Raw genomic sequence first — 25,219 nt, 5'->3', positions numbered from 1 at the left:
GATTGTTTCTTGTGCTTTGTTTTGTGGACATTTCCCTTACTGTACCTCTTTTCTCCACTGAGACGTGAGAATTAAATGAGACATGATCAGCAAATGAGCCAAAATTTCACAATCTTGTCACTTTGCACTTGACTTTTTCTATTCGAATGAAAAACCTTCCCATTACCTTGAAAAAAAATTTTCCCACCCTGGGCGTGGTGGTGCATACCTGTAATCCCAGCAGCTGGGGAGGCTAAGACAAATAGGATCCCAAGTTCAAACCCAGCCTCAGGCACTAAGCAACTCAGAGAGACCCTGTCTCTAAATAAAATACAAAATAGGTTTGGAATGTGGCTCAGTGATCCAGTGCCACTGAATTCAATGCCTAGTACCAAAAACAAAACAAAACAAAATTCCCACAATTACATAGTCAGTTTAATAGAATGTGTCATTCTATTATATGCATAGCAATTTACATTCTTAGTCATACTCATTTTGTCTTCATTTTGTTTTGTTTTGTTTTGTTTGTTTTTATCTCCTCCTCTCAAGTACTGATACAATATTTCTAACCTGGAAGATATTTATTCGTGTAAGTCTTTAAAACCATCATCATCCAAATGAAGTCTGCAAACTAACCTCAGCAGGATTCCAATGAGGTAACCTGTAAGCCAATCTAAAATAACACCTCACTCAATGATTCCATAAGGCCAAATAATAGAGGTAATTTGGGGTTATAACAATAGCATATATAAAGCACTTGCCATTTCCAGGAACTGTATTCATGCTTCATATGACATCTCATTTAAAACACATCTGATATAAATTTCATGTTTTAATTATTGTTGAGAAAAATTAAGTTTTAAGAAACTAAGTGTCTTACCCAAGGTCACATTGCTACTTACCATGATTCAATAAATAATTATTGAGCTGTTGGTACTCATTACTACAAAAAATATTTTACAAAATATTTCCATGAGCATCAAATATATGTTTAAAGATCCAAATTGTAATTAAGAATATCCACAATTCACTCATTGTCAAAGACAATGTAATTTCTACTTCAATTAGATTTAAAATTAGACCCCTCAATCTCTATCACAGAGAGGCAGCAAAATTGGTTAATTGCAAAGCACTTGAAACATCTGAAATATCATACTAGTAAGCATATGTCCCTAGTCAGAAAAGAAAATATAAATGTTCTCTATTCTGTGATGTAGCAAAATCATAGTGAGCAGGAAAAAAACTTTATACTGATATCTGAATTTATAACAGAATTATTATTTTGTTTTACCAATTTGGTGTCCAATTTAGCAATACTAATATATAAAAGTATGTTTTGCCTGATAATTATTTCATATGCATATATTTCATTTTCCCATCTAGATAGCATAACACTAGGTACACAGTAAGAACTTAATAAATATTTGTCATCTGACTGGTGCATATTTTTATGTTTTATAATATTCCATGCATGCCTATGATATTCTTCACATAAACTATCAAAATAATTGTTTTCAAAGAACTAAAGTAGTTAGGGCTATTTGGTATCAAGATACTGTCTTGTCTATAATACACAATGTTTTTTTATGGAAAAAAAAGTCTTCAAAACTATCATCATCCAAATATATATCATCACCCAACTATAAAGGTCATGATTACATGCCATTGCAGTTTGCTAAAAGTGGCCATAAATACACTCACAATGACATACAAACATACAAAGACAAGATTATTCTAAATCCTAGCAGATTTATTCAAGTGGGGTGGGAAAAAATATTACAAACAACACTGATATAATGAAAATAAACCACAGAGTTTGTCCTCAGATTAAGAATTAAAATATATTTTAATGGAATTTAGTCTTAGAAAACTACTATCAGCAGTTAGTTCTATAACCCAAGACTCACTATTTCTATAAGATAGATGAAGCTCACATTCTGATTAGATGCACCATGAAATCATAAAGGAATGAAAAGAACTACCATTGTTATGTATTTTTCATCTTCAGGGGAAAATCAAATTTTAAATGACAGAAATGTAAAACAAACTGTTTGAGTAGAAAAGAAAATAAAAACCCAGCCAGACTCTCACATAAAACCAATTCCCTATAGCCAGATTCCCACACTCCAAATAGCAGCACTACGTCAGCCTGTGAAAGGACATTTTAGGCAAAGAACACAAAATTGTTCACTACAGACCTCTTTACAAACCAAGACTAAATATCATCTAAAATGAAATCCAGATAAATGGATAACCAAATGAGTAATAACTTAACAAGAATCACCTTTAGCCTTGTTGCACTGCCAAGAGGAAAATACCCAATTAAGTACAATCTACATCTTTATTTAGCAGAAATAAATGAAATAAAACAATAAAAGTAACCCAAGAAAGGAAGACATCAAATAAAATCTAATAATCTTTGACCAGTACAAAGTTGAGAGCAATTAAATTTTTTTCAAACGTGCAGACTTTGGGGTAAGCAATACCTTCTAATTTAGCAAATACTCTCAATGACACCAAATTCCAGGGCAGAGAAATAACATGAAATCAGAAGAAAAAAGCATATAATACATGCATAATGTGTAATGGCCCTGGTGAAAACAACCACTTATAGAATAACTGAAGTGACGTTTAAAAAGTTTATAGTTACAGTAAAAACACATCTAGTGCCCAGACCTTCATTTTTCTAAAAATATATTTTAGTTGTAAATGAACACAATACCTTTATTTTATCTGTTTATTTTTATGTGGTGCCAGGGATTGAACCCAATGCCTCATGCATGCTAGGCAAGCACTCTACCACTGAGCCACAACCCCAACCCCCAGACCTTCATTTTTAAATATCATTCTCCACTCATTGGAACCAGGACTCTTTGGAGAAAATGTTTAATTCTAGGAGCATGTAGGGATGCAGAGATGAACCTAGAAAATCTTGTGTCAAAAGTTTATAAGGTGTTCAACAAATAATGAGGACAGAGCAAAAGTACACAGGAGTCATTTTGAAGATATTCCCACTGGCCACATGTAGGGAATTTTGAGCATCAAAATAAAAAATGACAATTAACGATTATAACCTATTGAATAAAATATGGAAGTAAGAGTCCAAACTGATATAAATAAAGGAGAAGGAAAATTCTTCCTTGTAGTAGAAAGCCAACTAATAAATATAGAAAAAAAGTGTAATTAGAAAAATCACTATCTACCGATATCATAATACTCAGGTAAGAATCATCAATGTATGATAAAACTGGCAGATGAAAGTTCAAGGGATCCCAGAATAGTTACACAGTCTCAAAGTATATCACACACACACACACACACACACACCATATATATATGGTCAGTAGCACTTAAAAAAAAAAAACATTAGTATCTGTGTAGCACCCCATTTTGCTGAGCATACTTTATAACATATCCATGGCTGGGCATGGCTAGAAGGATTAAGGGAGAAGTCTGGGCAGTAGTAAATGAAGGTCTTTCATAATTGGTGCTATTATGATGATGTAGTGTTGTTCATTTCTGAGCTTGGCAGGGGTTTAAAGCCTACTTATCATACAGAGCATTGTAATGGGTTCTTCAAAGATTTCCCTTACTCCATCAGTGGAGATTCCTAATGTCTAGGGTCTCTTAGTGTAGTGAGACTATCTATCTCTGTTCCAGATGGTCACTTGTCTTTCCTCAACTCTAGGCACTATCAGAACTAACACCAGCTTGGACAAGATCAAAAACAAGCATACAGTGTTTTCCCCTTTCTAACCCTGATTCACAGGAAATACTGGCAGGACTGCAGTGGCTTCCCAAACCGCAGCCCTCAGACATCCTCTAGCTCTCTATCTCAGGAGTGAATTACACACTTATCCACCAAGCTCCAGAGAATAAAAACCAAATCATCCCAGAGTCCCACTGAATGCCTTTTCCTTTGGCTTTAGATGATAAATTCTATAAAACTGTTTCTTTTGAAATTATGCACATTTGATTGATAGTTTTTAATTAAAAATTATTTTAGAAGTGTACCAAAATATTAAATAATTATCTCAAGTCAGGGTGGTGGCATTATAATCTGTATTTTCTTTTTTATACTTCTCTATTTTCAAAATGACCATCTATTAATTTTATGATTAGTAAAAAACAATAATAGCTTTTTTAAAATAGATGGTATAAATATCTAATTTATCCTATAATTATATTTCTGGCAATAATAATTACAAAGAATAATATTAATATAAATGAAAATTGCCTTTTTTAAATTTTTATTTCTGTTTTTTTTATTTTTTGCAAAATGTGTGACAAATATCAAAAGGAGATCTGACTATATTCATGAATTTGATTTCTTCACAGATGGTGAATACACTTGACTCCAAGATGCCAAAACAGAAATTTTTTAAAGATTTTTTTAGTTGTAGAGGACATAATATCTTTATTATATTTATTTTTATGTGGTACTGAGGATTGAACCCAGTGCCTCACACATGTGAGGCAAGTACTCTGCCACTGAGCTACAACCCCAGCACCTCAAAACAGAAATTTTAATCTTCCATACAGATTGTGGGTTCATTTCAATGAACTTACTGTTCTCATTATTTGACCTAAACTAATAGTAAAAGGCATTTACATTTTCTTTCAATGGTCCAATAATGGTAAGGAAAATGATGGCAAAACATTTTGTGTTGAGGGAATCAGCTCAGGTTCAGATTTTTTCTGTGGCTAACCCAGAAATAAATAACTTAGAATTTATCATGCTATAATAAGAAACTATGCTAAGATTGACATTATTTCCTAGAAAATGGATATTTCTATGTATTTGTAGGATTGTGCCAAGAATAGAAAAATTTCCACATTAATAAACCATTGCATACAGAGTAGTTTCCATTGCAGTCCTAAGTTAAATGGGCTCAAGGAACTGATAAGAGACTTTCAGATTTTGTCATCTCCACATGGAATTTAGATTAGGTGATGTTTCCTCCGTTGTCACTCAGGGACTATCACTTGGCCTAATAGAATGATGGCCTGAATACTTGGTAAGAGGCTTATCACAAAGTCATGAACCAATATCAACTTTCCTCTTAATACAGTCAAGTTTCAAAGCCAAATTTATGTTTTTAATTAATGCTAACTTTTCACCAGATGCAAATAAATTTCTGGAACACTCTGGAAATATCATTACAGCCAAATGGACTATCAGAAAATGCATTAAAAGTCGTTCTTTAAACTCCTGGGTTAACACGGCAGCAGAGAGCCATGTCTGCATGCTTCCTTTCATTCCATCAAAACACCTACAGAGAAATATGATAAAGATTAAAACTGATCAAAAAGGAAGGAACGTTATAGGGAAGGTAATATCACATACCATATTTAGTAGAGAATTCCCACTAAAAGCATCATTGATGCAAAGAACTAAAAAGCACATTCTTGAAAGATAAATCATATGTATCCTATTTTTACTGAGAATACCACAAACCATCTTCCAATGAGTTGGGGGGAAAAGTTACTATTTTCCCAACATGATCCTAATAACCCAGGGATTGGGTTAGACTTCCTTATCTTTAACAGGTCTTAGTTAATTAAACAACACTTTTTACAAGGCAGTGGACCAAAGGTTTAGAATTCTAGGAGGGGGGAAATGTTGGATTAAAGGAATCTTATTTATCAAAGTATCTTTAATTTCTGCTTTAAGATTTTATCTGTGTTGGTTGTGCAACCTTTTACTCATTAGGAAGATTTTGATTTTTTTTTTGTCTACTTAATGTTCACTTTATCCAAACAATCACATTACTACCATCATCATTTGGTACCACTGGTGGCAAGAGGCCATTCATTAACAATCTGCATTAACAGGGCCTGGTCACTACCTCCTAAAGACACACCTGACTTTTATAACTGAGATGACTAATTATGATGATATCCAATTACAAATATTCCCCTTTTATTCCTTCATTTACAGAACTGGGAGTTAGGCTTCTCTGTCCTATAACAGAAACATTACTCCTGCAAAGTAGTACATGTGCATATTTCCTCAAAGTGCAAAATAAAATAATTTTGCAGAAAACCTCTTGCTTTCATTTCCTTTATTTAAAATCATATAAATTATCCTCTTGGAATGGAACTCCTCAATTATGCATGACCAACTGGAAGGACAGTTTTTCAAGCTCATTCTTTTTCCAAAAGAACTGTCACAAGGCAAGAGGCCAAATGTCTCTATCCACAAGTACAAAATTCTCCAAAGATAACCTACAACAAGCATTAATTCTAGAATTGGTAAACTATGTCAAAGAATAACTGACAGTTTTCCAGAAGCAGAATTTGGTCTTCATCAGCCCCACCCATTTTTTCTGTTTCTATAGCCAAGTTCCCAGTACATAACAGAGGAGAAAGTAGATGAAGACTGGTAAAAGTTCACCGAATGTTGGGATGCTTTGATACTTATGGAAAAGCAGAAAGGGTGGAAACAAGAATACTTCTGAAAGCAATTCATGGCCAGGGTGGTTGGCAGGGAAGGCACAGGAACAGCAAATGATATCTGTGGCCCTAGCTTAATCATAGGATCAGGCAGTTAAAGCAAGAAACTGTATGTTTTTAGAATCGTCAATCTTTGATGAATTATCATTATGAACTTTATCACATATACCTAGATGAGGATTTCTTCCAGTTTATCTTGCTGTTGTTGGGTTGATCTTCATAACTCCTACATGTAGTCTTCCACATATCTGAAAGCTGGGTTAAGAGGATCCACTGCAGAACTCCAATACGTAAGGAAATGGTTGTCACTAAATGAAAAGGCACAGGTTCTGGGATGATTAGGTACCAAAACCCCCACACTAACTCATGCTGTGACACAAGAAAGAATTAAACTACTGACAAATCATTGAGATGTGGGACTTATTCAATCAAGAATTTTGTTTACCCTAACTAATATACTAAAATATTCCTGTTTAGTCATTCTTGATTCTTCTCTCTCTTATATTTCACATTCAATTTATCATCAAATGCTGTCACTTTTAACTTAAAACATATCTAGAATCTGGCCCCTTATCACCACATTCACCATCTTCCTGGTCCAAGGCACCATCAGCCTCTAATTGATTAAAGCAATACAGTTCTAACTGGAGTCTGCTTCATTCTTTCAAAACATAAGACAAACTCAAAAATCCCCCCATGGGCTTGCCACCTCACTAAAAGTAAAAGATGAAGTCCTTATAACTTCCCACAACATCCATGGAATCTGGTCCCCAACTACCTGTCTAACTTAATTTTCTGCTAGTTTTCTCCTCCCCCACTCTGCACCTCATATTGGCCCCTTGATATTCCTTGATCAAGCAAAGCTCACTTCTACCTTAGGACCTTTGCACTTAACTAATCTCTGCTTAGAATGCCCTTTTTCTGGATATGATTCCTACAGACTGTATAAACCATTTCCTCACTTCTTCAGACTGTTGCTCAAATGTCCCTCATTCACAGGGCCTTTCCTAAGCCCTTCACACCTGTTACTGATTTTAAGAGAAGGAGGTCACTTGTTTTTAATTTATCCTATTGGTCAATAAGGCTGGATACCTGAATGACTGCATGGAGCAAAACCTTTCTGACCCACATTAGACTATGACTAAAGAAAGAAATAAAAGGCTGGGGATACAGCTCAGAGATACAGTGCTTGCTTAGTATGCATGAAGCACTGGGTTTGATCCTCAGCACCAAAGGAAAAAGAAAGACACAAGAAAGAATTAAACTACTGAAATTTTTTATTGTATAAAAGCATTGAGATCTGGGGGTTATTTATTATAGTCATTTTCTACATAGAGTTGAAGCTATTTATCATTTTTAAGAATTGAGCATTGACACCAGACTTAGAAGGCATCTAGTCAACAATTAATTACCTAGCTATGCTAGCTTTTGTTTTAAAAAAATTATACACAATTTAAATGTTGTACTAGATAATCTCTAAAATTTTACATTGTACTGAAACAATTTCTGCAATCCAAAAATAAATACAAATGTCCCATGACTTCTATCCAGATAAACCCATTATAAGTTAAAAATATTGTAGGTGAAGAAAACACTTAATACACTCAATCTAATTAATATCACAGTTTAACAACATGAAACTGTTGTTAAACTGTGATATTAATCACAGTTGCCCGTGTTGTTGCCTCCTGATCACGTAGCTGACTGACAACTGGGGCTCATTTCTGCTGTTTGCATCACAGGAGAATCATAGCAGGGTAGAGATAAATAGTACATCTTCTCTCATAATACAGGCAGCTAACTAGGAAGTAAATCAAATTCAAAACTGGAAGTTAAGGGTTGGGGTTGTGGCTCAGTGGTAGAATGTTTGCCTAGCACATGTGAGGCATTGGGTTCAATCCTCAGCAACACATAAAAATAAATAAATAAATAAATAAATAAAACAAAGGTATTATGTCCATCTACAACTTAAAAAAAAAAGGAAGTTCAGTTTCTACTGAACATGTTATCACTCCCACACCACTGCAAACCATCACGCTTGGTAAATTGGGGACTTTGATATTATCAAAGCTTCTCAACTCTTTGTCCCTGGAAGCTGCTATCCAAACCCTCATCTTTCCTTTAACCTAAAAAATCATGAAAAATAGATTGTTCATTGTATATATTTTCACTTCCATTCATTCCTAAACATCTTTCTAATTTGGCTTCTTCTAATGAATTGTTCTTACAGGTTCAACAATAACCTCTTAATTCTTTAATTTAATAATTTCTTTTATAATCTGTAGCCCATTTGGCTCAATAATTAACATTTTTGACTATAACATCATAGCCAAGATGCTAGTATTAAGAATACAAAGGAGGGGCTGCAGTTGTAGCTTAGTGGTAGAGCGCTTGCCTAGAATGTATGAGATACTGGGTTCAATCCTCAGCACCACATAAAAATAAATAAATAAAATAAAGGTATTATGTCCATCTACATCTAAAAAAATATTGTAAAAAAGGATACAAAGAAAAAAGACATAATATTGCTATCAAGATGATTGTAATTCACACTTGAGAGAAGAGGGATATCACTTAAATAATTACATTTTAGGACAGGATTAGGATATTTATTGCTGATGAATGAACAGGCATGTGATGAAGCATGCATGCATATAAGCATGTTTAGATGGGTGAATACAATCTAATAAGTGTTAAAATCAAAACAGTATAAAAAGAGTTTGGGAACACAAGGACAGAAATGTCCCCTGCACAGTATTTGACCCTAATGATTTCATTTTCCCCTTGAAATTCTCTCCTTCTAGGGCTCCCAATATTAAACATATTTTCATTTTTCATCTCTTCTAGATTCCTAGATATTTCTCCAATGGCTCAAACTCAAAATCATCTTAATCCTTGTTCTTGCCTTTCTTTTAGTCAATTCATAAGCTAAATCTTTCTTTAACCTGTCCCCTCCACTCTATCTCTACTTCTTCTGCTTCCTTTGCAGTCATTGTCACTTTATAACACTATTTTATAGCTCTATAAAGGTCAATTGCTATTAGAATATTCCCTTATTAAATGTAGCTCTCAGTCTGCAGTTAGTTACCTTCCTAAAATGTTATTTATGACATTTCCTTACATAACATCTTTTATCATTTTCTACTGATAAAAAGATGAACATGAAGCTCATAAGTCTGGCTTATAAAATCCTCTGTGACTGCAATTTACTTTTCTGTACCTACGTAAGACTTTATTACCATAGGACTCTGCACTGTGCTTTGAACACACCTATACCTCAATTTCTCTGCCCGACTAATCCCAATATCTAGAAAGTCCTTTCCCGCCACTCTCTGCCTGGAAATAAAACTAATAATGTCAAAGCCAACTTAACTATTATTTTCTTTGTTAATACTTCTTAGCACCACAGCACACCTCCACTATTTCAGTTAGTCAATTCCTTATCTGTGTTCCCATAACACTTTAAGTTACAAAACACTATAATACCAGTCTCATGTATCAAAATTGATAGGTTTTAATTGTGTTGCATATTTTTCATAATTTATAAGCAATTAATACTGATATCATAATTTTGCTTTAATTTGCCTATATGTAAATTATGCCAATTATGTAACATAATAAATACTTATCACAGTGCCTATCATATAGTTACTATCCAATAAATATTAGACATTATGTTACATTGCCAAATCAAATGTAAAACTTTCCTACTAACATTTCTCAGTACTTCTGTAATCATTTTCACTGTGATGAACTATTTCCATACTTAGGAATGTGGGCACAGAACCCAAGATTTCTGGCTTTTACATCATAATGCATTTTCAATTCTAAATATCCTCAGGGCTTAGACTTTGGAAGCTCAAAAGGTAGAAATAAAGTACCATTTTTCTCTCCATCCTATAATGTCAGACCTGTCTTCAGCCATGAATACAAAGTACTCTAGATCTGGGACCTACAAAATTTTCCAAGGAAGCAACAGAGAGAAAACATTGCATACTTTGCAAGATTTTGGGTCTCTGTTGTAAATTCTCAACTACACTGTTGTAACACAAAAGTACCCATAAACAATTTATAAACAAATGGGCATGGCGGTGTTCCAATGAAACTTTGCTTCAAAAAGAGATAGCTGGTTACCTTTGGCCCACAGGCCTTTCTAGGTCCCTGACCTCAGCAACTTAGTGAGAGCCTATCTCAAAATACAAAATAATCAAGGGAAATGCTGGAGTGTGGTGGGGGACAAGTGGGGACATGAGAGGAAAATATTTTTTAACATATTGCTGTTCTACTTCTGTATCTCATAATCTAAGATTCTTATGTGTCTCATTTCTTTTTCCCCACTATCTTCATCTGATAATTATCTGGCTACATTGTCCATTGTTCTACACTGCCCACTTTAACTTTGTCTTTCTCAGATAATAGCATAGCACAAGGTGGTCATGGATGGACCAAAAGGTTTATGTCCAGTAATCCCCACAGTTTTATGTACATAACATATAATTCAAGTGACAGATCAAATCAGATCAGAAATGGTGACAGGATTAGCAGACAGAAGCATAGATTATCCCATTCAAATAAGTAAAAGATCCACATAAAACACTGAAGAGAAAAACTGAAGACTTTGTTACTGATAACTGATCTTGCACATCTTCACTGAAAAACTAAACACTGAAAGATTAAACAAGATCTAAATAAGATCTTGTTTTCGTGGTGGGTGAACAAGAATATATATATGGCTCACAAAAATCACTGCATCTTAAAAAAAATCACTGCACTGTTTATGCTGAGTTAAACACAGAACCAAGAATTTGTGGGAAACAAGAGCTTGAGGATATTGTGGGGCGAGATGATTCAAGGTATGAGGATGATGAGAGAATAAATAAGATTCTGGGTGTCTAACTAGGTGAAAGCTGGTTCCACACTACCATTTGGCTTTCCTTGGAGTGCTGTTAGAAACCATTATTGAAATTTCTAGCTGGACTACATAGGGAAAATGTGCCCTTGTATAAAAACTCAGAATTTTTTTTTTAAATAGTACTGGGAGTCAAACCAAGGGCCTCATACATGGTAGGCAAGTGCTCTACCACTGAGCTATGTCCCAAACCCTTAAAATTTTTAAATAATTGTAATATAGTCTATTTTCACTTTGAAGTAAAACCAGAAATTCTCTTAGAACTTTCATGATTATACCTATTTATCTTAATGGGCAATTCTTTTCAGGCTCAGTAGTACACATTTGTAATCCAGTGACTTGGGAGGCTGAGGCAGGAGGATCAAAAGTTCAAAGCCAGCCTTAGCAGTTTAGTGAAGCCTTAAGCAACTTAGTGAAATCTGTCTCAAAATTCAAAATAAAAAGGGTCAGGGATGTGGCTCAGTGATTAAGGACCCCTGGGCTCAATCGAAAGAAGGAAGGAAGGAAGGAAGGAAGGAAGGAAGGAAGGAAGGAAGGAAGGGAGGGAGGGAGGGAGGGAGGGAGGGAGGGAGGAAGATTTTAAATTCCATTTCCTCAATACTTAGAGAATTTCCTAAACAATCGTAGAATTTATAAATTTTTTACAATAGAATGATAAAATAGGATGAATATCAGTGATAATCTAAAGATGTAAAGTTAGCATATGGAATAGGATTTTAACTCAAAAACAGGATATTGGTTAATATTTAATAATAAGCAAGTGACAGCCATATGCCCCAGAGCATGCTAATCCTTTCAGATTAAAAAGAAATAGAAGACAAAATTCTTAAATGAAAAGGCATTTAATTTATATCCATAGTATTAATTTATTCTTGAACTAAGTAGTGCTTTATATATTCAATATATATTTATGAAATATTTGTATTAGTAGGCCACTATCAACATACATTAAAATAACATTTTCTTATGGTTTTGACATACTAGTCTGAATTCCTTCCATGGCATACCTCATAGTTGAGACTAGATTTTCCTTTTTTCTTGTTCATTTAACCTATTAAAAATTATGGTAAAAATATAAAACATAAAATTTACCATTTTAATCATTCTTAAGCATACAGTGAATGCAATAGCATTAAATATATTCACATTGTTGTATTAACATCACCAACATCAATTTTCATGACTTTTTCATGTTGAAAAAGTGGAACTATGTTTCACTTTTAAATGGTAACTATTATTAAATAGTTAGTAACTAACAAATTGTAACTTATGATGCTTTCCTTGCCCATACCCTGGAAAGCCCCATTCCACTTTCTGTCTCTATAAAATTTGACTGCTCTGGATACCTCATCTAAGTAGAATTAAAACAGTATTTGTCTTTTCATGACTATCTTATTTCATTTACCATAATAATATCTTCAAGGTTCATCCTTGTTATAGCATGTGTCTGAGTTTCCTTTCTTTTTAAGGCTGAATAATATTTCATTGTTGCATATATACAATTCATTCACCTATCAGTGGACACTTGGGTTGCTTCCTCATTTAGCTATTATAAATAACACTGCTATGAACATACATATACAAATCCACATCAACACTCTACTTTCAATTCTTTCATGTGTATACCTGGAAGTGGAATTTCTGTGTGGTAGTAGTTACATTCATATCCCAATGCTATTGTCCACAGTGGCTATAACATTTTACAGTCCTACCAATAGCATACAAGGATTCCAATCTCTCAACCTCCTTGCCAACTCTTGCTATTTCCTGGGTTTTTGTTTGTTTGTTTGTTTGGGGTTTTGGTGTTTTGTTTTGTTTTGTTTTGTTTTGTTTTGTTTATAGCAGCCATTTTAAGTGGTGTGAAGTGGTATTTCATTGTGGTTTGATTTGTATTTCCCTACTAGACAATGATGTTGAACATCTTCTCATGTGCTTGTCATTTACATATTTTCTTTGGAGAAATGTTTATTCAAGTTTTTTGCCCATTTTTTAATTGGGTTTTTAGATAGCTACTCTTTCTTAAAATCAACTGTTTGCCAAAATTTTGAAATTTGACATTATTCATTTGAAAATCTTTTATGGGTTTGATTTTTTTTTTACAAATAAGATTTCACTAATTCCATAATCTGGTATTCTACAAACACCCCAACCCTTCATGTTTCATGACCCTTACTCCATATACTTCTGACCTTTGTGACTAAACATACTGTGATTCAAATAAAGGGCTGAAAGTTGTTATTATTGCACTAATGCTGCCTTGGAAGGCCATTTAAAGAATGGAAAAAATCATTAGCACTCATGAAATAAATGCTTTCTGAACTTTAACATTTATTCTTTATCCTTTTAAGTATAAAATGTCTTCTTATCGAGCATTGCTTCTTTAAATTTATAGATTTACTTTCCAAGCCTATTACCATAAGGGAAAACGATTTAGTTCTGATGACAGGGTTTTGGGATGGTGTCTAAATCTTGGCACGTTTATCTGGCACAATCTATGAAACATTCAATTTGGGAAGGTTTTGAAATAACTACTGTTTTGACATTAACGAACACTGTCATATTTTCCCTCTTGTTGGTCCCTGGTCTTCAAAAGATTCTTTAAATTGGGAACTATTATATCCAGACACCAGAAGTTAGAGTCCAAATATGAATCCAACTAATTCTGGTGGGCAAAAAGTCATACTAGATTTATACCACATTTTTAGACACAGAATAATGCTACAATTTTAGTGCATGTAGGAAAACAGCTCAGCTTCCTATTTGAGTCTTTGATTTCTCTTCTATCAATCAATAGTAAAAGGAAAAGAAAAAGAAACCGGAGAAGATCCCACATTTATGTGTGAATATTGTCATGAAATGGTGTTCACTTGCATATCATGACACTCTACATATCAGCAGAAGTCTTTTAAGAAGAGTAGTATCATCTCTTTGAACATACTAGAGAATCATTTCATCTATGGTTTGTTAAGTGATTTTATTAATTCCATGGTTTCATAAAGAAAAAACTATTAAATATTTAACCTATTAAATATTATCTTTTCACACTTAACTATGAGGGGAAAAATCTCAGGTTCCTTCTACTTAATGTTATCTTTTTAAATTTCGGTGCATTTATTACCATAAAACCATGCCTTTTTGTGCACTTTGCTATGTAACTGTCCCTTCTTCATCAAACCCAAACATAAAAATACAGTTTTCTCTTGAGTGTTTGGATCTTCACCCTTGCAGGCTTCCATAGCCCATAAAATCTTCCTAAGTAAAATTTGTTATGCTTTTCTCTTGCTAACATGTCTTTTGCTATAGAAGTGTCATCCATGACCCATTTGATGGGTGATGAAAAGACATTATGCATTTTCATCCCTTATACATACTCAAAGGAAAACAGAAAGGAGGGAAGCAAAGATGGAAAGAATCTACATAAATTCTGAAGTGTTATCCTTTACTCCCAGAAAAACATATTTCTTTAGCAAAAGTTGAATTAAAGAATGTTCACAAGATTCCTTGTCCATGCTGAAGTTTCAAACCCCCAAAGAATGCCCTATAGGACAGAACACCAATGCAGGATGTACTAAAAGATTGTGAAATCAGATCTCCTGCCCTTATCTTATCACCCATTGATGAAGTACTAGAGAAAAGGTGAACAGATAAATAAGACCTCTAGCAAGGATTTCCTTAGAAAAAGCCTATTATATGCACTGCTTCTCAACATAGGGGAAGGAAAACCTGCCTACTTTAAAGCACATGAGACAGACTTCAAAACAAACATTGGAGACTTTAGCCTATGTTCTGGGAATTTGGAAATATCTAAGCACCTGGCAAGTACCTTAAAAAAAAATACCAAAGACAAGATGCTATGGTTACATCAGCAGAACTAACAGAGTTCTGAAATAAACTATACTCCTGTCAACAGTGAGAAAGAGGAAGAGGGTGTTCCCCCTGTAGGCCAAGTGACCCATAAGGAGAACAGAACTAGTTTGTCTGAAGAGAAATTCTACCATATGGGCTGCCTATAGTACAAGGTGATCCTAGCAGAATCACTTTGAGTATAAACAATCATTGGAGAAAAGTGGAAATCATAAAGTGGACAAGAGCCTGAAATTCTGATATTAGATTGGACTGAACTTTTTAAAATGGAATAAGCATTAAAAAATGCCCGGGATTTTATCCATGAACAAGAAAAATGAGCCAATAATGTAAGTGTCTGCTTGTAATACATCTGTAATGTATGTATGGATAAGAATAAATATTTTAAGATAAAAAGATTATGCACTGGGGGACAAAATTAAGGCATGCAGTCACTTTCTGGAAATGGTCCACATCTACAGATAAAATATAATCTCAGTCCTTAGCTTTAGGGGCTATATTTTTTTTAATTTTTTTTGTAGTTATAGATGGACAGAATGTTTTATTTTTATGTGGTGCTGAAGATGGAACCCAGTACCTTATGCATGCCAGGCAAGCGCTCTGCCACTGAGCCACCACCCCAACCCTAGGGGCTATGTTTTAAAACCATGTAGCTATATGGTTTTTCTTCCTCTGCAGAGATGGTGTCATTATCTGTTTAAATAATGAGTTTAGTATGAAACGTAAATGTCAAGCCATACTTTTGCTAAAGATCACTAACCTTGAAGTTAGAGAAAAAATATTTACTGATAGGAGAGGGAACATCAGAGACACCCATCAATTTATAACAGTAGTTTTCAATTATTGTGACTATGAGAGGACCTTTTAGTGTCAAAAACTGTCATATCCATAACTGAATATTTATTCAATATAGAAATGAACTAACCTGGACTACTAGATTTTTCACTTTGTTTTTGAGGTTTTTTTCTTGGGGGGGTATATGTTTGTTGGTTGTTTGGTTTAGGGGTTTTGGTTTTGGTTTGGTTTTGTGTTTTTGAGACAAGGTCTTGCTGTACTGCCCAGGCTGATCTGAACTCCTAGACTCAAAGAATTCTCCTGCCTCAGCCTCCCAGCTTGTGCCATCATGCCCAGCTTAGACTGTGGTTCTTAAAGTTTAAAAAAACAAAACAAAACTTTGCCTATTGATATTTGATAGTTCATTTGACTTAATTTGGATTCTTTCCCTTTGCTTCTTTTTCTTTCTTCCTTTTTTTTCACTTGTTCCTTCCTCCCTTCCTTTTTCTTTCTTTTCCATTTCTTCAGCCTTCTTTTTCTCCTTTTCAAAAGTTTATAGACTTACAGAACAGGCTGATTTCTACTTACTCTAACTTTTTAGAAGATGTGGGGCTGGGGATATAGCTCATTGGTACAGCACTTGCCTAGTATCTATGAGGCCCTGAGTTTGAACCTCATCATCACAGTAAATAGGCAAATAAATAAACGAAGGGTTTGTGTGGTAAATATACAGAAAATGGTGAATATATATGTGTGTATGTATGCGTGAGAGAGAGACAGACAGACAGACAGACAAAGACTAGCTCATCCCATAAGAATCTAATGGCAGCACTGTTTTGTTTTGTTTTGTTTTGTATCCTCATTGCCAGGATATGAATATACAACAAAATGGCTAGACAACTGGTCATACATATTTGGGCTCACATTCTCTGTGATTTACTTTGAAACATTATAGCAGCCTTAATCTAAAGACACTCTAAGCTACATTCCAAAGCATAAACCTCATTTTAATATCCAGAGTTCATAATGAGACAAGTCACCAGGAATTGAGTCCTATTTCTTTTAAAGATTATGATCCTATCCTCTAGTGCTTGAACCCCCTCCAGCAGCCACCTCTGAGGTGTCTTCTCTGGCATTCTGCTCTCAGTTTTGGTACTCCAGGCATGCTTGTTTTCTTAGACTCCTTGGGCCCATTGTAATTGGTATTCTCTCCCTGAACTACTTCTTCTCCAGCTCACTACATGGCTATTTTCTTCTCATCCCTGATGTCTATTAAATGTTACCTCCCCAGAAAGGCTTTCCCTAATCATCTTTCTTCTATTAGCCTCTACCACAGTACTCTCTCTGGCTCTTTCATTACAGCACAATTTGTTAATATACAGCATATTTTATTTTTTAACTTGTTTATAAAATGTCTCTAGCACTAGGCTGTAAGCTCCTTAAAGGCAGGAACCATGTCTTCAATGTTTGCTCTAAACACTCAACACAGCCAGGAATATGCAGAAGCTCAAGAAATATTTGTTTAGGGGTAGGGAGGCAATGAAGAGAAGAAACAGGAAATAAGCAGAGAATTACTTGAACATTTCTTAATCGTTCATTACTATTATTTCAATTGTAAAACACAGAATAACAAATACACATATCAGCCAGACAGCTTATTTTACAAATATAGTTGAAGTCCTGTGTGTATTTCTTCCCTGGCCCATATCCCTTCTCTTCACTCTCCAAGGCTAATCATTCTCTGGTATTTAATACTTTTCATTACCATGTATATCTACATTTTTAGTACACATGAGGGCATTACTAAATATATACATATAACATTTTGCATGATTTTAACTTTTTATGTAAATGGTGTCATTCTGTATATCATCTTTTGTAACTTGTTTTCCTCACTTTTATTTCTGAACTCTGGAAAGTTTAGGAAACTTCCACTTTCCATTTCCATTCCCATAAGTATATATGTAAAAATAAAACAGTATGTCAGAGGGTAGACTCATTAAACTTCACAAGAGCTTGCCAAATAGCCTGCTAACATGGATATACCATTTACAGTACTACCACCACTGTTCAAGGCTACCCTTGCTTCACTCATAATTTGTACTGTTTTACTTTAAAATGTCTGTCAAGTTCATGGGTGAGAAGTGGAATATTTTGTTTCATTTTGCATTTACATAAAGATTACCTAGATTGAGTAATTTATCCTTATCTACCTACTGAAGGATTTCTTTTTTTGGAGTTTGTCCATTTTTCTGTTGTTTCTCTTCCTTCTTTCCTCACTTCCTCCTCTCTCCTCTCTTCTCTCTCTCTTCTCTCTTTCTCTCTCTCTCTCTCTCTCTCTCTCTCTCTCTCTCTCTCTCTCTCTCTCTCTCTCTCTCTCTCTCCCCTCTTTTATTTTTGATTTGAAAGAATTTTTTTTTATTCTGGATACTAATCCTTTGTCACTGTCTTCCAAAAATCTATGACTTATCTTCTTACTTTTTAGTTTTTTTGTTTGTTGGATGGTTGACTGGTTGGCTTTGTTGGTTTTTGCACCAGAGATTGACCCCTGGGGTGCATATTCCCTGAGCACATCCTTAGCCCTTTTTATTTTTTATTTTGAAACAGGGCCTCATTAAGTTGCTTAGGTTCTCACCAAACTGTTGAGGCTGGCTTTGAACTTTCAATCCTCCTGCCTCAACCTCCCATGTTGCTGGGATTATAGGCAAGTACCACCTTGCCTAGTTTATGGTATCTTTTGATACATAAAAACTTAAATTTTTAATAAGTAGTCAAGCTTATGAATATTTTGCTTTATAGTTTATACTTTTTGTGTGTTATATACAAAATTCTTCCACATCCTGAGCTCATGAAGATATTCCATAATTATGCTTTCTAAAAGTTTTAAAGTTTTGCTATTTATATACAGAACTTAAATCTATCTGGAACATCACTTTAGTGTCTCCAATAAACTTGAAATTCAATTTTAACTTTTTTCATAAGGATAAAAAATTATTCCACCATCATTTACTCTAGAATTCATTCTTTAATGATCAAAGTTTAAGCTACAAATTTATATATATATAAATATGTTACACACACACCACACACACACACACACACTTCCACATATGTGGCAGTCTGTTTCTGAGTTCCAGAATTTATTACATGGTCTATATCTATTTCCTTATGTAAGTACCACACTGTCTTAATTATTCGTATATAATAAGCCTTAATATCTAAAAAGGACAAATCTGCCTAACATGTTCTTTCTAAAAACTATCTTGACCATCTTTTTACCTTTGTTCTAGTAAATGCTATTCTTTTGCTTCATACAACTCTCAAGCATTTTTTATTTAAAATTAAAGAGTAAGTCTAACTCTGTTGAATATTCCCTGTGAATTAAGTCCAGAGGTCCTGCATGAGGACTTTATGAGGATTTCTGCACTCTGTCCATGAAAGGCAAAAGATTAAAAAGATGCCATTGAGGAATTCACAAAAGTCAAAATGGCATTTTTCCAACCCCTTTTCTAAAAGAAAAATAAGAAATTTTATTTGACATACACAATGTTCCCACAAACGTAGTGTAATCAATAATATAATATATTTATCCTTCCAAAATAAAGAAGTAATGAAGTGAACAAAAAAATAAAGAAAAAGAAATATTTTAAAATGTGAAGAGGAGTCTTACTGCTAAACTTTTATAAATAACATATATGGAAGACACAAAGGAAAAAAGTACAACTTAAAATTAAATTGTTAAGGGACGCACCATTTTAAGTCTACAAGTATAAAGGGCTATGCAGTGGTTGCTTTGATTTAAAAAGTTTTCTCAGGAGGATCAAAAGTTTGAGACCAGCCTAAGCAACTTAGAGAGACCCTCTTTCAAATTATAAATGGCTAACAAATATATGAAAAAAACGTTCAACGTCTGTAGAAATTAGAGAAATGCAAATTAAAACTACACTGAGATTTCATTTCACTCCAGTCAGAATGGCAACTATCAAGAACACAAGCAATAATAAATATTGTTGAGGATGTGGGGGAAAGGATACACTCATACATTGCTGGTGGGATTACAAATTGGTGCAACCACTATGGAAAGCAGTATGGAGATTCCTCAGAATACCTGGATGGAATTACCATTAGATTCAGTTATCCTACTTCTCAGTATATACCCAAAGAAGTTAAAAATCAACATACTAGAGTGACACAGCCACATCAATGTTTACAGTAGCACAATTCACAATAGCTAAGCTATGGAACTGCCGGTGCCCTTCAACAGATGAATGGATAAAGAAATATTTCTCAGTCATAAAAAAAAGAATGACTTATGACTTTTGCTGGTAAATGAAAGGATCTGGGGACTTTTATGCTAAGTGAAATAAGTCAATTGCAAAAAAACCAAAGGTCAAATGTTCTTTCTGATATGTGGATACTAATATACAATTAGGGAGGGGGAAAACAGAAGTTCAGTGGATTAAACAAAGGGAAATGAAGGGGAGAGAGAGTAGATATGAATAGGGAAAACAGTGGAATGAATCTGCTATAATTTTCCAATGTACATATATGAATACACCACCAGGAAAACTCCACATCAAGTACAACCACAAGAACGGGATCCTATTTATTATAAGTTCTACTCTATATATGTATAATATGTCAAAATATACTCTTTTCATGTCTATATAAAAAAACAAATTTTTAAAAAAGAAAAAATGTATAAATATGTACCTTCACAGATTCTCTCTAACTATTAGTTCACATAAAACATTGCTATTTTCTCCAAAAGTAATGTCTAGTGAATGGTAGCCTTTTTTCACTCTAAAATTATTATTGTCATTGCTACACATATTAAATATACATAAATGGAATATGCTGTACATCCAATGAAATATCTTAATGATTAATTAAGGTAAGGGAAAAATAGTCATAAGATGGAAAGATGACACACATTAAAAAGATAATAAGAATAGCAGTTCTTAAATACTACAGTAACTTCATTTACCTGTGTCATAGATATTCTACAAGTTTCTATTAAATAAGGGAAGTAAACATTATAAAAATATGGAGGAAATTAAATGTCAGATACTTTACAGATAGAGAAAATATTAGCATCCTGAAATAATTTTTATTTCTGACCTATTTTCTACCCACTAGGGGAAAAAATGCACTGTTTTTCCTTCTTGAAAGGGCACACAAACATTTTTTTTTCCATTATTATGTCCAATCTTCAACACTGCTATCATGATGGAGTATTTTCTGCAGTTGCAGAATAGGAAAGACAAATCTGAGCATTCGAAAAATCCATATTGTGCTTCTCTAGGTAGAGGAAAAGTATGAAACTAACTTTCCTTGTTTTTGACATCCTTCTTCACAACTTGGAGAACACAGAGGTGGCTGTATTTAGTGCACTGAGGACTGCCAACATTTAAGGTACAAGAACCATCTGTCATATTAGTTTGGAGTTCACTGTTAGAAAATCCAGGTTTGCAACTTTTGAGATCTGTTCTAAGTAGTTGTAGTTTCCTCTTTTTTATGTGCTGGACTAAATAATTCTGAGAGCCCCACTGTGGATGATACGTTTACTTTGTTGGATAGTTGAGTTGTATAATTTGTTCTTTCCTTGGAGGGGTGCTAGATATCATTAAACATTTTGTAGGAAGACAGTTTTGATATCTCCCACTTAGTATCAAGTTTTGGCTTTTTTTCCCCCAAATACTGGATTTATTGCTAAAATCAGGTAAGACAAGAGTTATAATTCCAAATAGAGTTTTCCAGTTGACCTTCATCTTTGTATCTATATTCTCAAAGCTATTACAAGGGTATTTCACAAGTTGTTGATGGCAATAGAATTTTATTCATTCTTAAGCACTAAATCAATAGGCCTTGAAGTAGAGCAAGTCTCATATGACTTAGCAGATGGCCTATTAGTATACAGACCACACATGTCCCCTGCTGTTCAGATCCTCAGCTAGATGTCCAAATGATTATAGTATTTCTAGCTGCAGTTTGCATGCATCAACATGTTGAGAAGGGTTTTTTTGTTTTTGTTTTTGTTTTGACAATGAAGACAGAAATATGTCATTCTGTTATTCTCCCCTGAGTGACACACAGTTACTTTGCAGGGGTATTAACAATTAAAACACTTCTAAACTTTACTGTTTAAAGACCACTGATCCTGTTTTATGGTGCCTATAAAAGAAAATGCTGAAATCACTTAACATCTTCACAAGGTGATGGGTCTGTTGAGCTGTTAACTGACAAACTTTAACAGCTGGATAGAAACCACTGTCAAAGACGGCTTCATTTTTTATAATGTTCCCAACCCCAGGCAATACTTTCTGATCCAACAACATATCACATAGCATCCAAAATGTGTGCTTTTTAACTTCACTTTCTGCTCTTAAGAAACTAAATTTAGGTGAACATACATCTAATTCTTCCATCCTTCTTATTCTCTGTTGACTTTCCATTGAGTTTCTAAGTTCTCAGAGAAACAAACCAAATATTTGGTGAGCTGCCCTTCAAAATGGGAGAAACTCCATTTTTACTTGTGTACACATGTGGATTAATTATAATTAAGTTTTTCATTTCAAAAAGAGTCTTAGGAAGACATTTCAGGAGGCTAGGTGTGACAACACAGTGCCCTCCGCCCCACACTCTATAAAGCACTTTTCCTCCTATTGGTTACTGCCTGGCCCTGGAGCCCTAGCACCTGAATTTTCTCTCGATTCAGAGTACAACCTGGTTCTTCTATCTCACTTATCAATGCCCCTGCTTTGTGGCCCACTAGCTGCAGGGCCTGATGAAAAAACTGCTGTGCAACTTCACCTCTGCGCCAGCACTGACTCCATCGCCTGAAAATAGCTTTTTAAACACTGCCCCCTAATGTGCATACTCAGCTTCCTCTGAAATGATAACAGGACATACTAATAAAAACAATCAGGTCCTTCCTCCCTTGAGATCAGTTTAGCATTTTTGTCTTGCAGACCAGATTTCATAGACTGAGGCAATTTCAACCACACAACTGTCAGAGTGCATTAAAGTAAATCTCCCAGCCATTCTAAGATTACTCTCATCAGCAATGAGGCCAACATGTGAGTGAGAACAGACGATTTGGGCTTGGACAGCACTGACAAGACAGCAATACCACTGGGAAACATCAGGAAAGTCTAGGATTCCAATCATGACATGTGCAACCTTAGACTGATATAATCAGTCTTATTAAAACATTGATTACTGGGCTGGGGTTGCAGCTCAGTGATACAGCACCTGCCTTGCACGTATGAGGCACTCATTTTGATACTCAGCACCACATAAAAATACATAAAGTTATTGTGTCCATCTACAACTAGAAAAAATATTTTTTTAAAAATTAATTACTGAAAATACCAAACTTCTACAAAAGAGAACTTTGCTTTATAATGACACAAGCTCATGACCCATAAGTGATTTTTGCTTCCAGAATCTGTTTAATTTAGACTTTCTGACTAGCAAATTTGTTCATGATTTCCACCATTGCAAACATGATTACAATAAATGAAAAAGAATGGCAAAAGTAATTCTCAAGTAGAGCAGTTCAGTGTCTTATAATCACAAAATTCATGTCAGCACTTAATTAACAATGATCTGTCTGAGTATGGAAGACATTTAGTCACTTTATATTAAGCCAAGAAACCTGAATTTTAAGCCAATCTGCTAATAAATAGCAGTGTACCCTTAGGTCTTTTAAACATTCTGGACCCGTTTCCTTATCAGGAAATAAAGGAGAATAAACTGTAAATGTTATTCTACAGACCATCAGGAGGTAGGAATGGAGAAAATTACAGAATAATGAGAAGTAATTTTTCAGATTACACATGTCTCTGCCTGTCACCCTTTTACTCTCCTGTTCTATCACAGAAACCATATGATCCACCCATTCTCCCTTAGCTGAGAATTACTGGGTTAGATAATATTTCTCCAAACCTCTTTGTACATTAAAATACACAATTTGAGAATTGGCAGAAAATTTAAAGATTCTCCAGTCATAAATCAATATCCAATAAAACTTTCAACCTTAACCTCAGTTAGTTATAAATGTGAACCTTTGGGGAATGTGAGATTCCCCAAGTGGATAACTTTTTATTTGGCTGAATGATGCAATAAAATGCATTATTTCCTATTTTCATCCTTCTTGAAACCCATGCTCTTTGCCATGGGTGTCTTTTAAATATCTGCCAATCTCATAGGTGTGAAATAGAATATTATTTTGCTTTAATTTACATTTGTCTAAAGACTACTGAGACTGAATGAAGCCATCGTTGGTATTGGGTTTGGCCATGTGACTGCTTTGAAATCAGTAAAACTATCCCCTTTACAATAGCCTGTTAACAGATGTGATGTAAGAAGGAGACTTAAATATGTCTGTGGAATTGGGCTTGTTCTCTAGTGCTCCCACTTTTCACTATGAGATCATGCATTTGGTAGCTGCTTGTCCAAGAAAAATAAAAGACATGCAGAGAAGACCAGGTCCCTCAACCCACAACCTACAGCCAAACCTAACCATTCTATATCACCTGACTCTCAGCCAATCACAGACATAGAAAAGAGAAATAGTTATTTTAATATAAGTTTCCACATGTTAGTTATATAGCATTTTGTAATAGGATAATTAAAAGATGTTAATTTACCTATCTAAATACTTTAGACCTTGGCTGGGGTTGTAGCTCAGTGGTAGAGCACTTGCTTCATACACGTGAGGCCTGTGATTGATCCTCAGTACCACATAAAAAATAAACAAACAAAAATAAAGACACTGTGTCCATCTACAACTAAAAAATTTTTAAGTACTTTAGACCTTAATATTTCCATTGGATTTGAAATTCTAAGGAAAAAAATCTCTCTTCTCTGTCACAGATATAAAAATTGATATGTAAATATAACCATAAAACTTATTACATACAGAAAAAAACAGTAACTCTAAAAAAGAGTCAGATCTAGTGATAAAGAGAGATCCACCTTATGTAGAACCTGTCTCTCAACTGGATTCAAGAAAGAAGTTAATAACTCCCCTAAGCAGCTCAGCAAGACTCTGTCTCTCTAAATAAAATATAGAAAAAATCATTATCCAAAGTACATGCATGAAGACATGAACTGATGTGAACATACTTCATATATAACCAGAGATATGAAAAATTGTACTGTATATGTGTAATAAGAATTATAATGCAATCTGCTGTCATTTATTTTTTTTAAAAAAAATTTAAAAATTAA

The 25,219-nt window shown here is 34.2% G+C and overlaps 1 protein-coding gene and 1 pseudogene across 1 annotated transcript in view; both read right to left on the bottom strand.

Moving 5' to 3' along the window:
* Positions 1-25,219, bottom strand: part of Sugct (succinyl-CoA:glutarate-CoA transferase) — a 694,122-nt gene that overhangs the window by 605,307 nt on the left and 63,596 nt on the right. The window lies entirely within an intron of this gene.
* LOC113181954 (endonuclease 8-like 3 pseudogene) lies at positions 21,118-22,555 on the bottom strand (annotated as a pseudogene).

The sequence above is a fragment of the Urocitellus parryii genome, chromosome 3 (genome assembly GCF_045843805.1).
Source record: "Urocitellus parryii isolate mUroPar1 chromosome 3, mUroPar1.hap1, whole genome shotgun sequence".
In the NCBI taxonomy this organism is placed as follows: Eukaryota; Metazoa; Chordata; class Mammalia; order Rodentia; family Sciuridae; genus Urocitellus; species Urocitellus parryii.
This window is presented reverse-complemented; position numbering and strand designations above follow the sequence as displayed.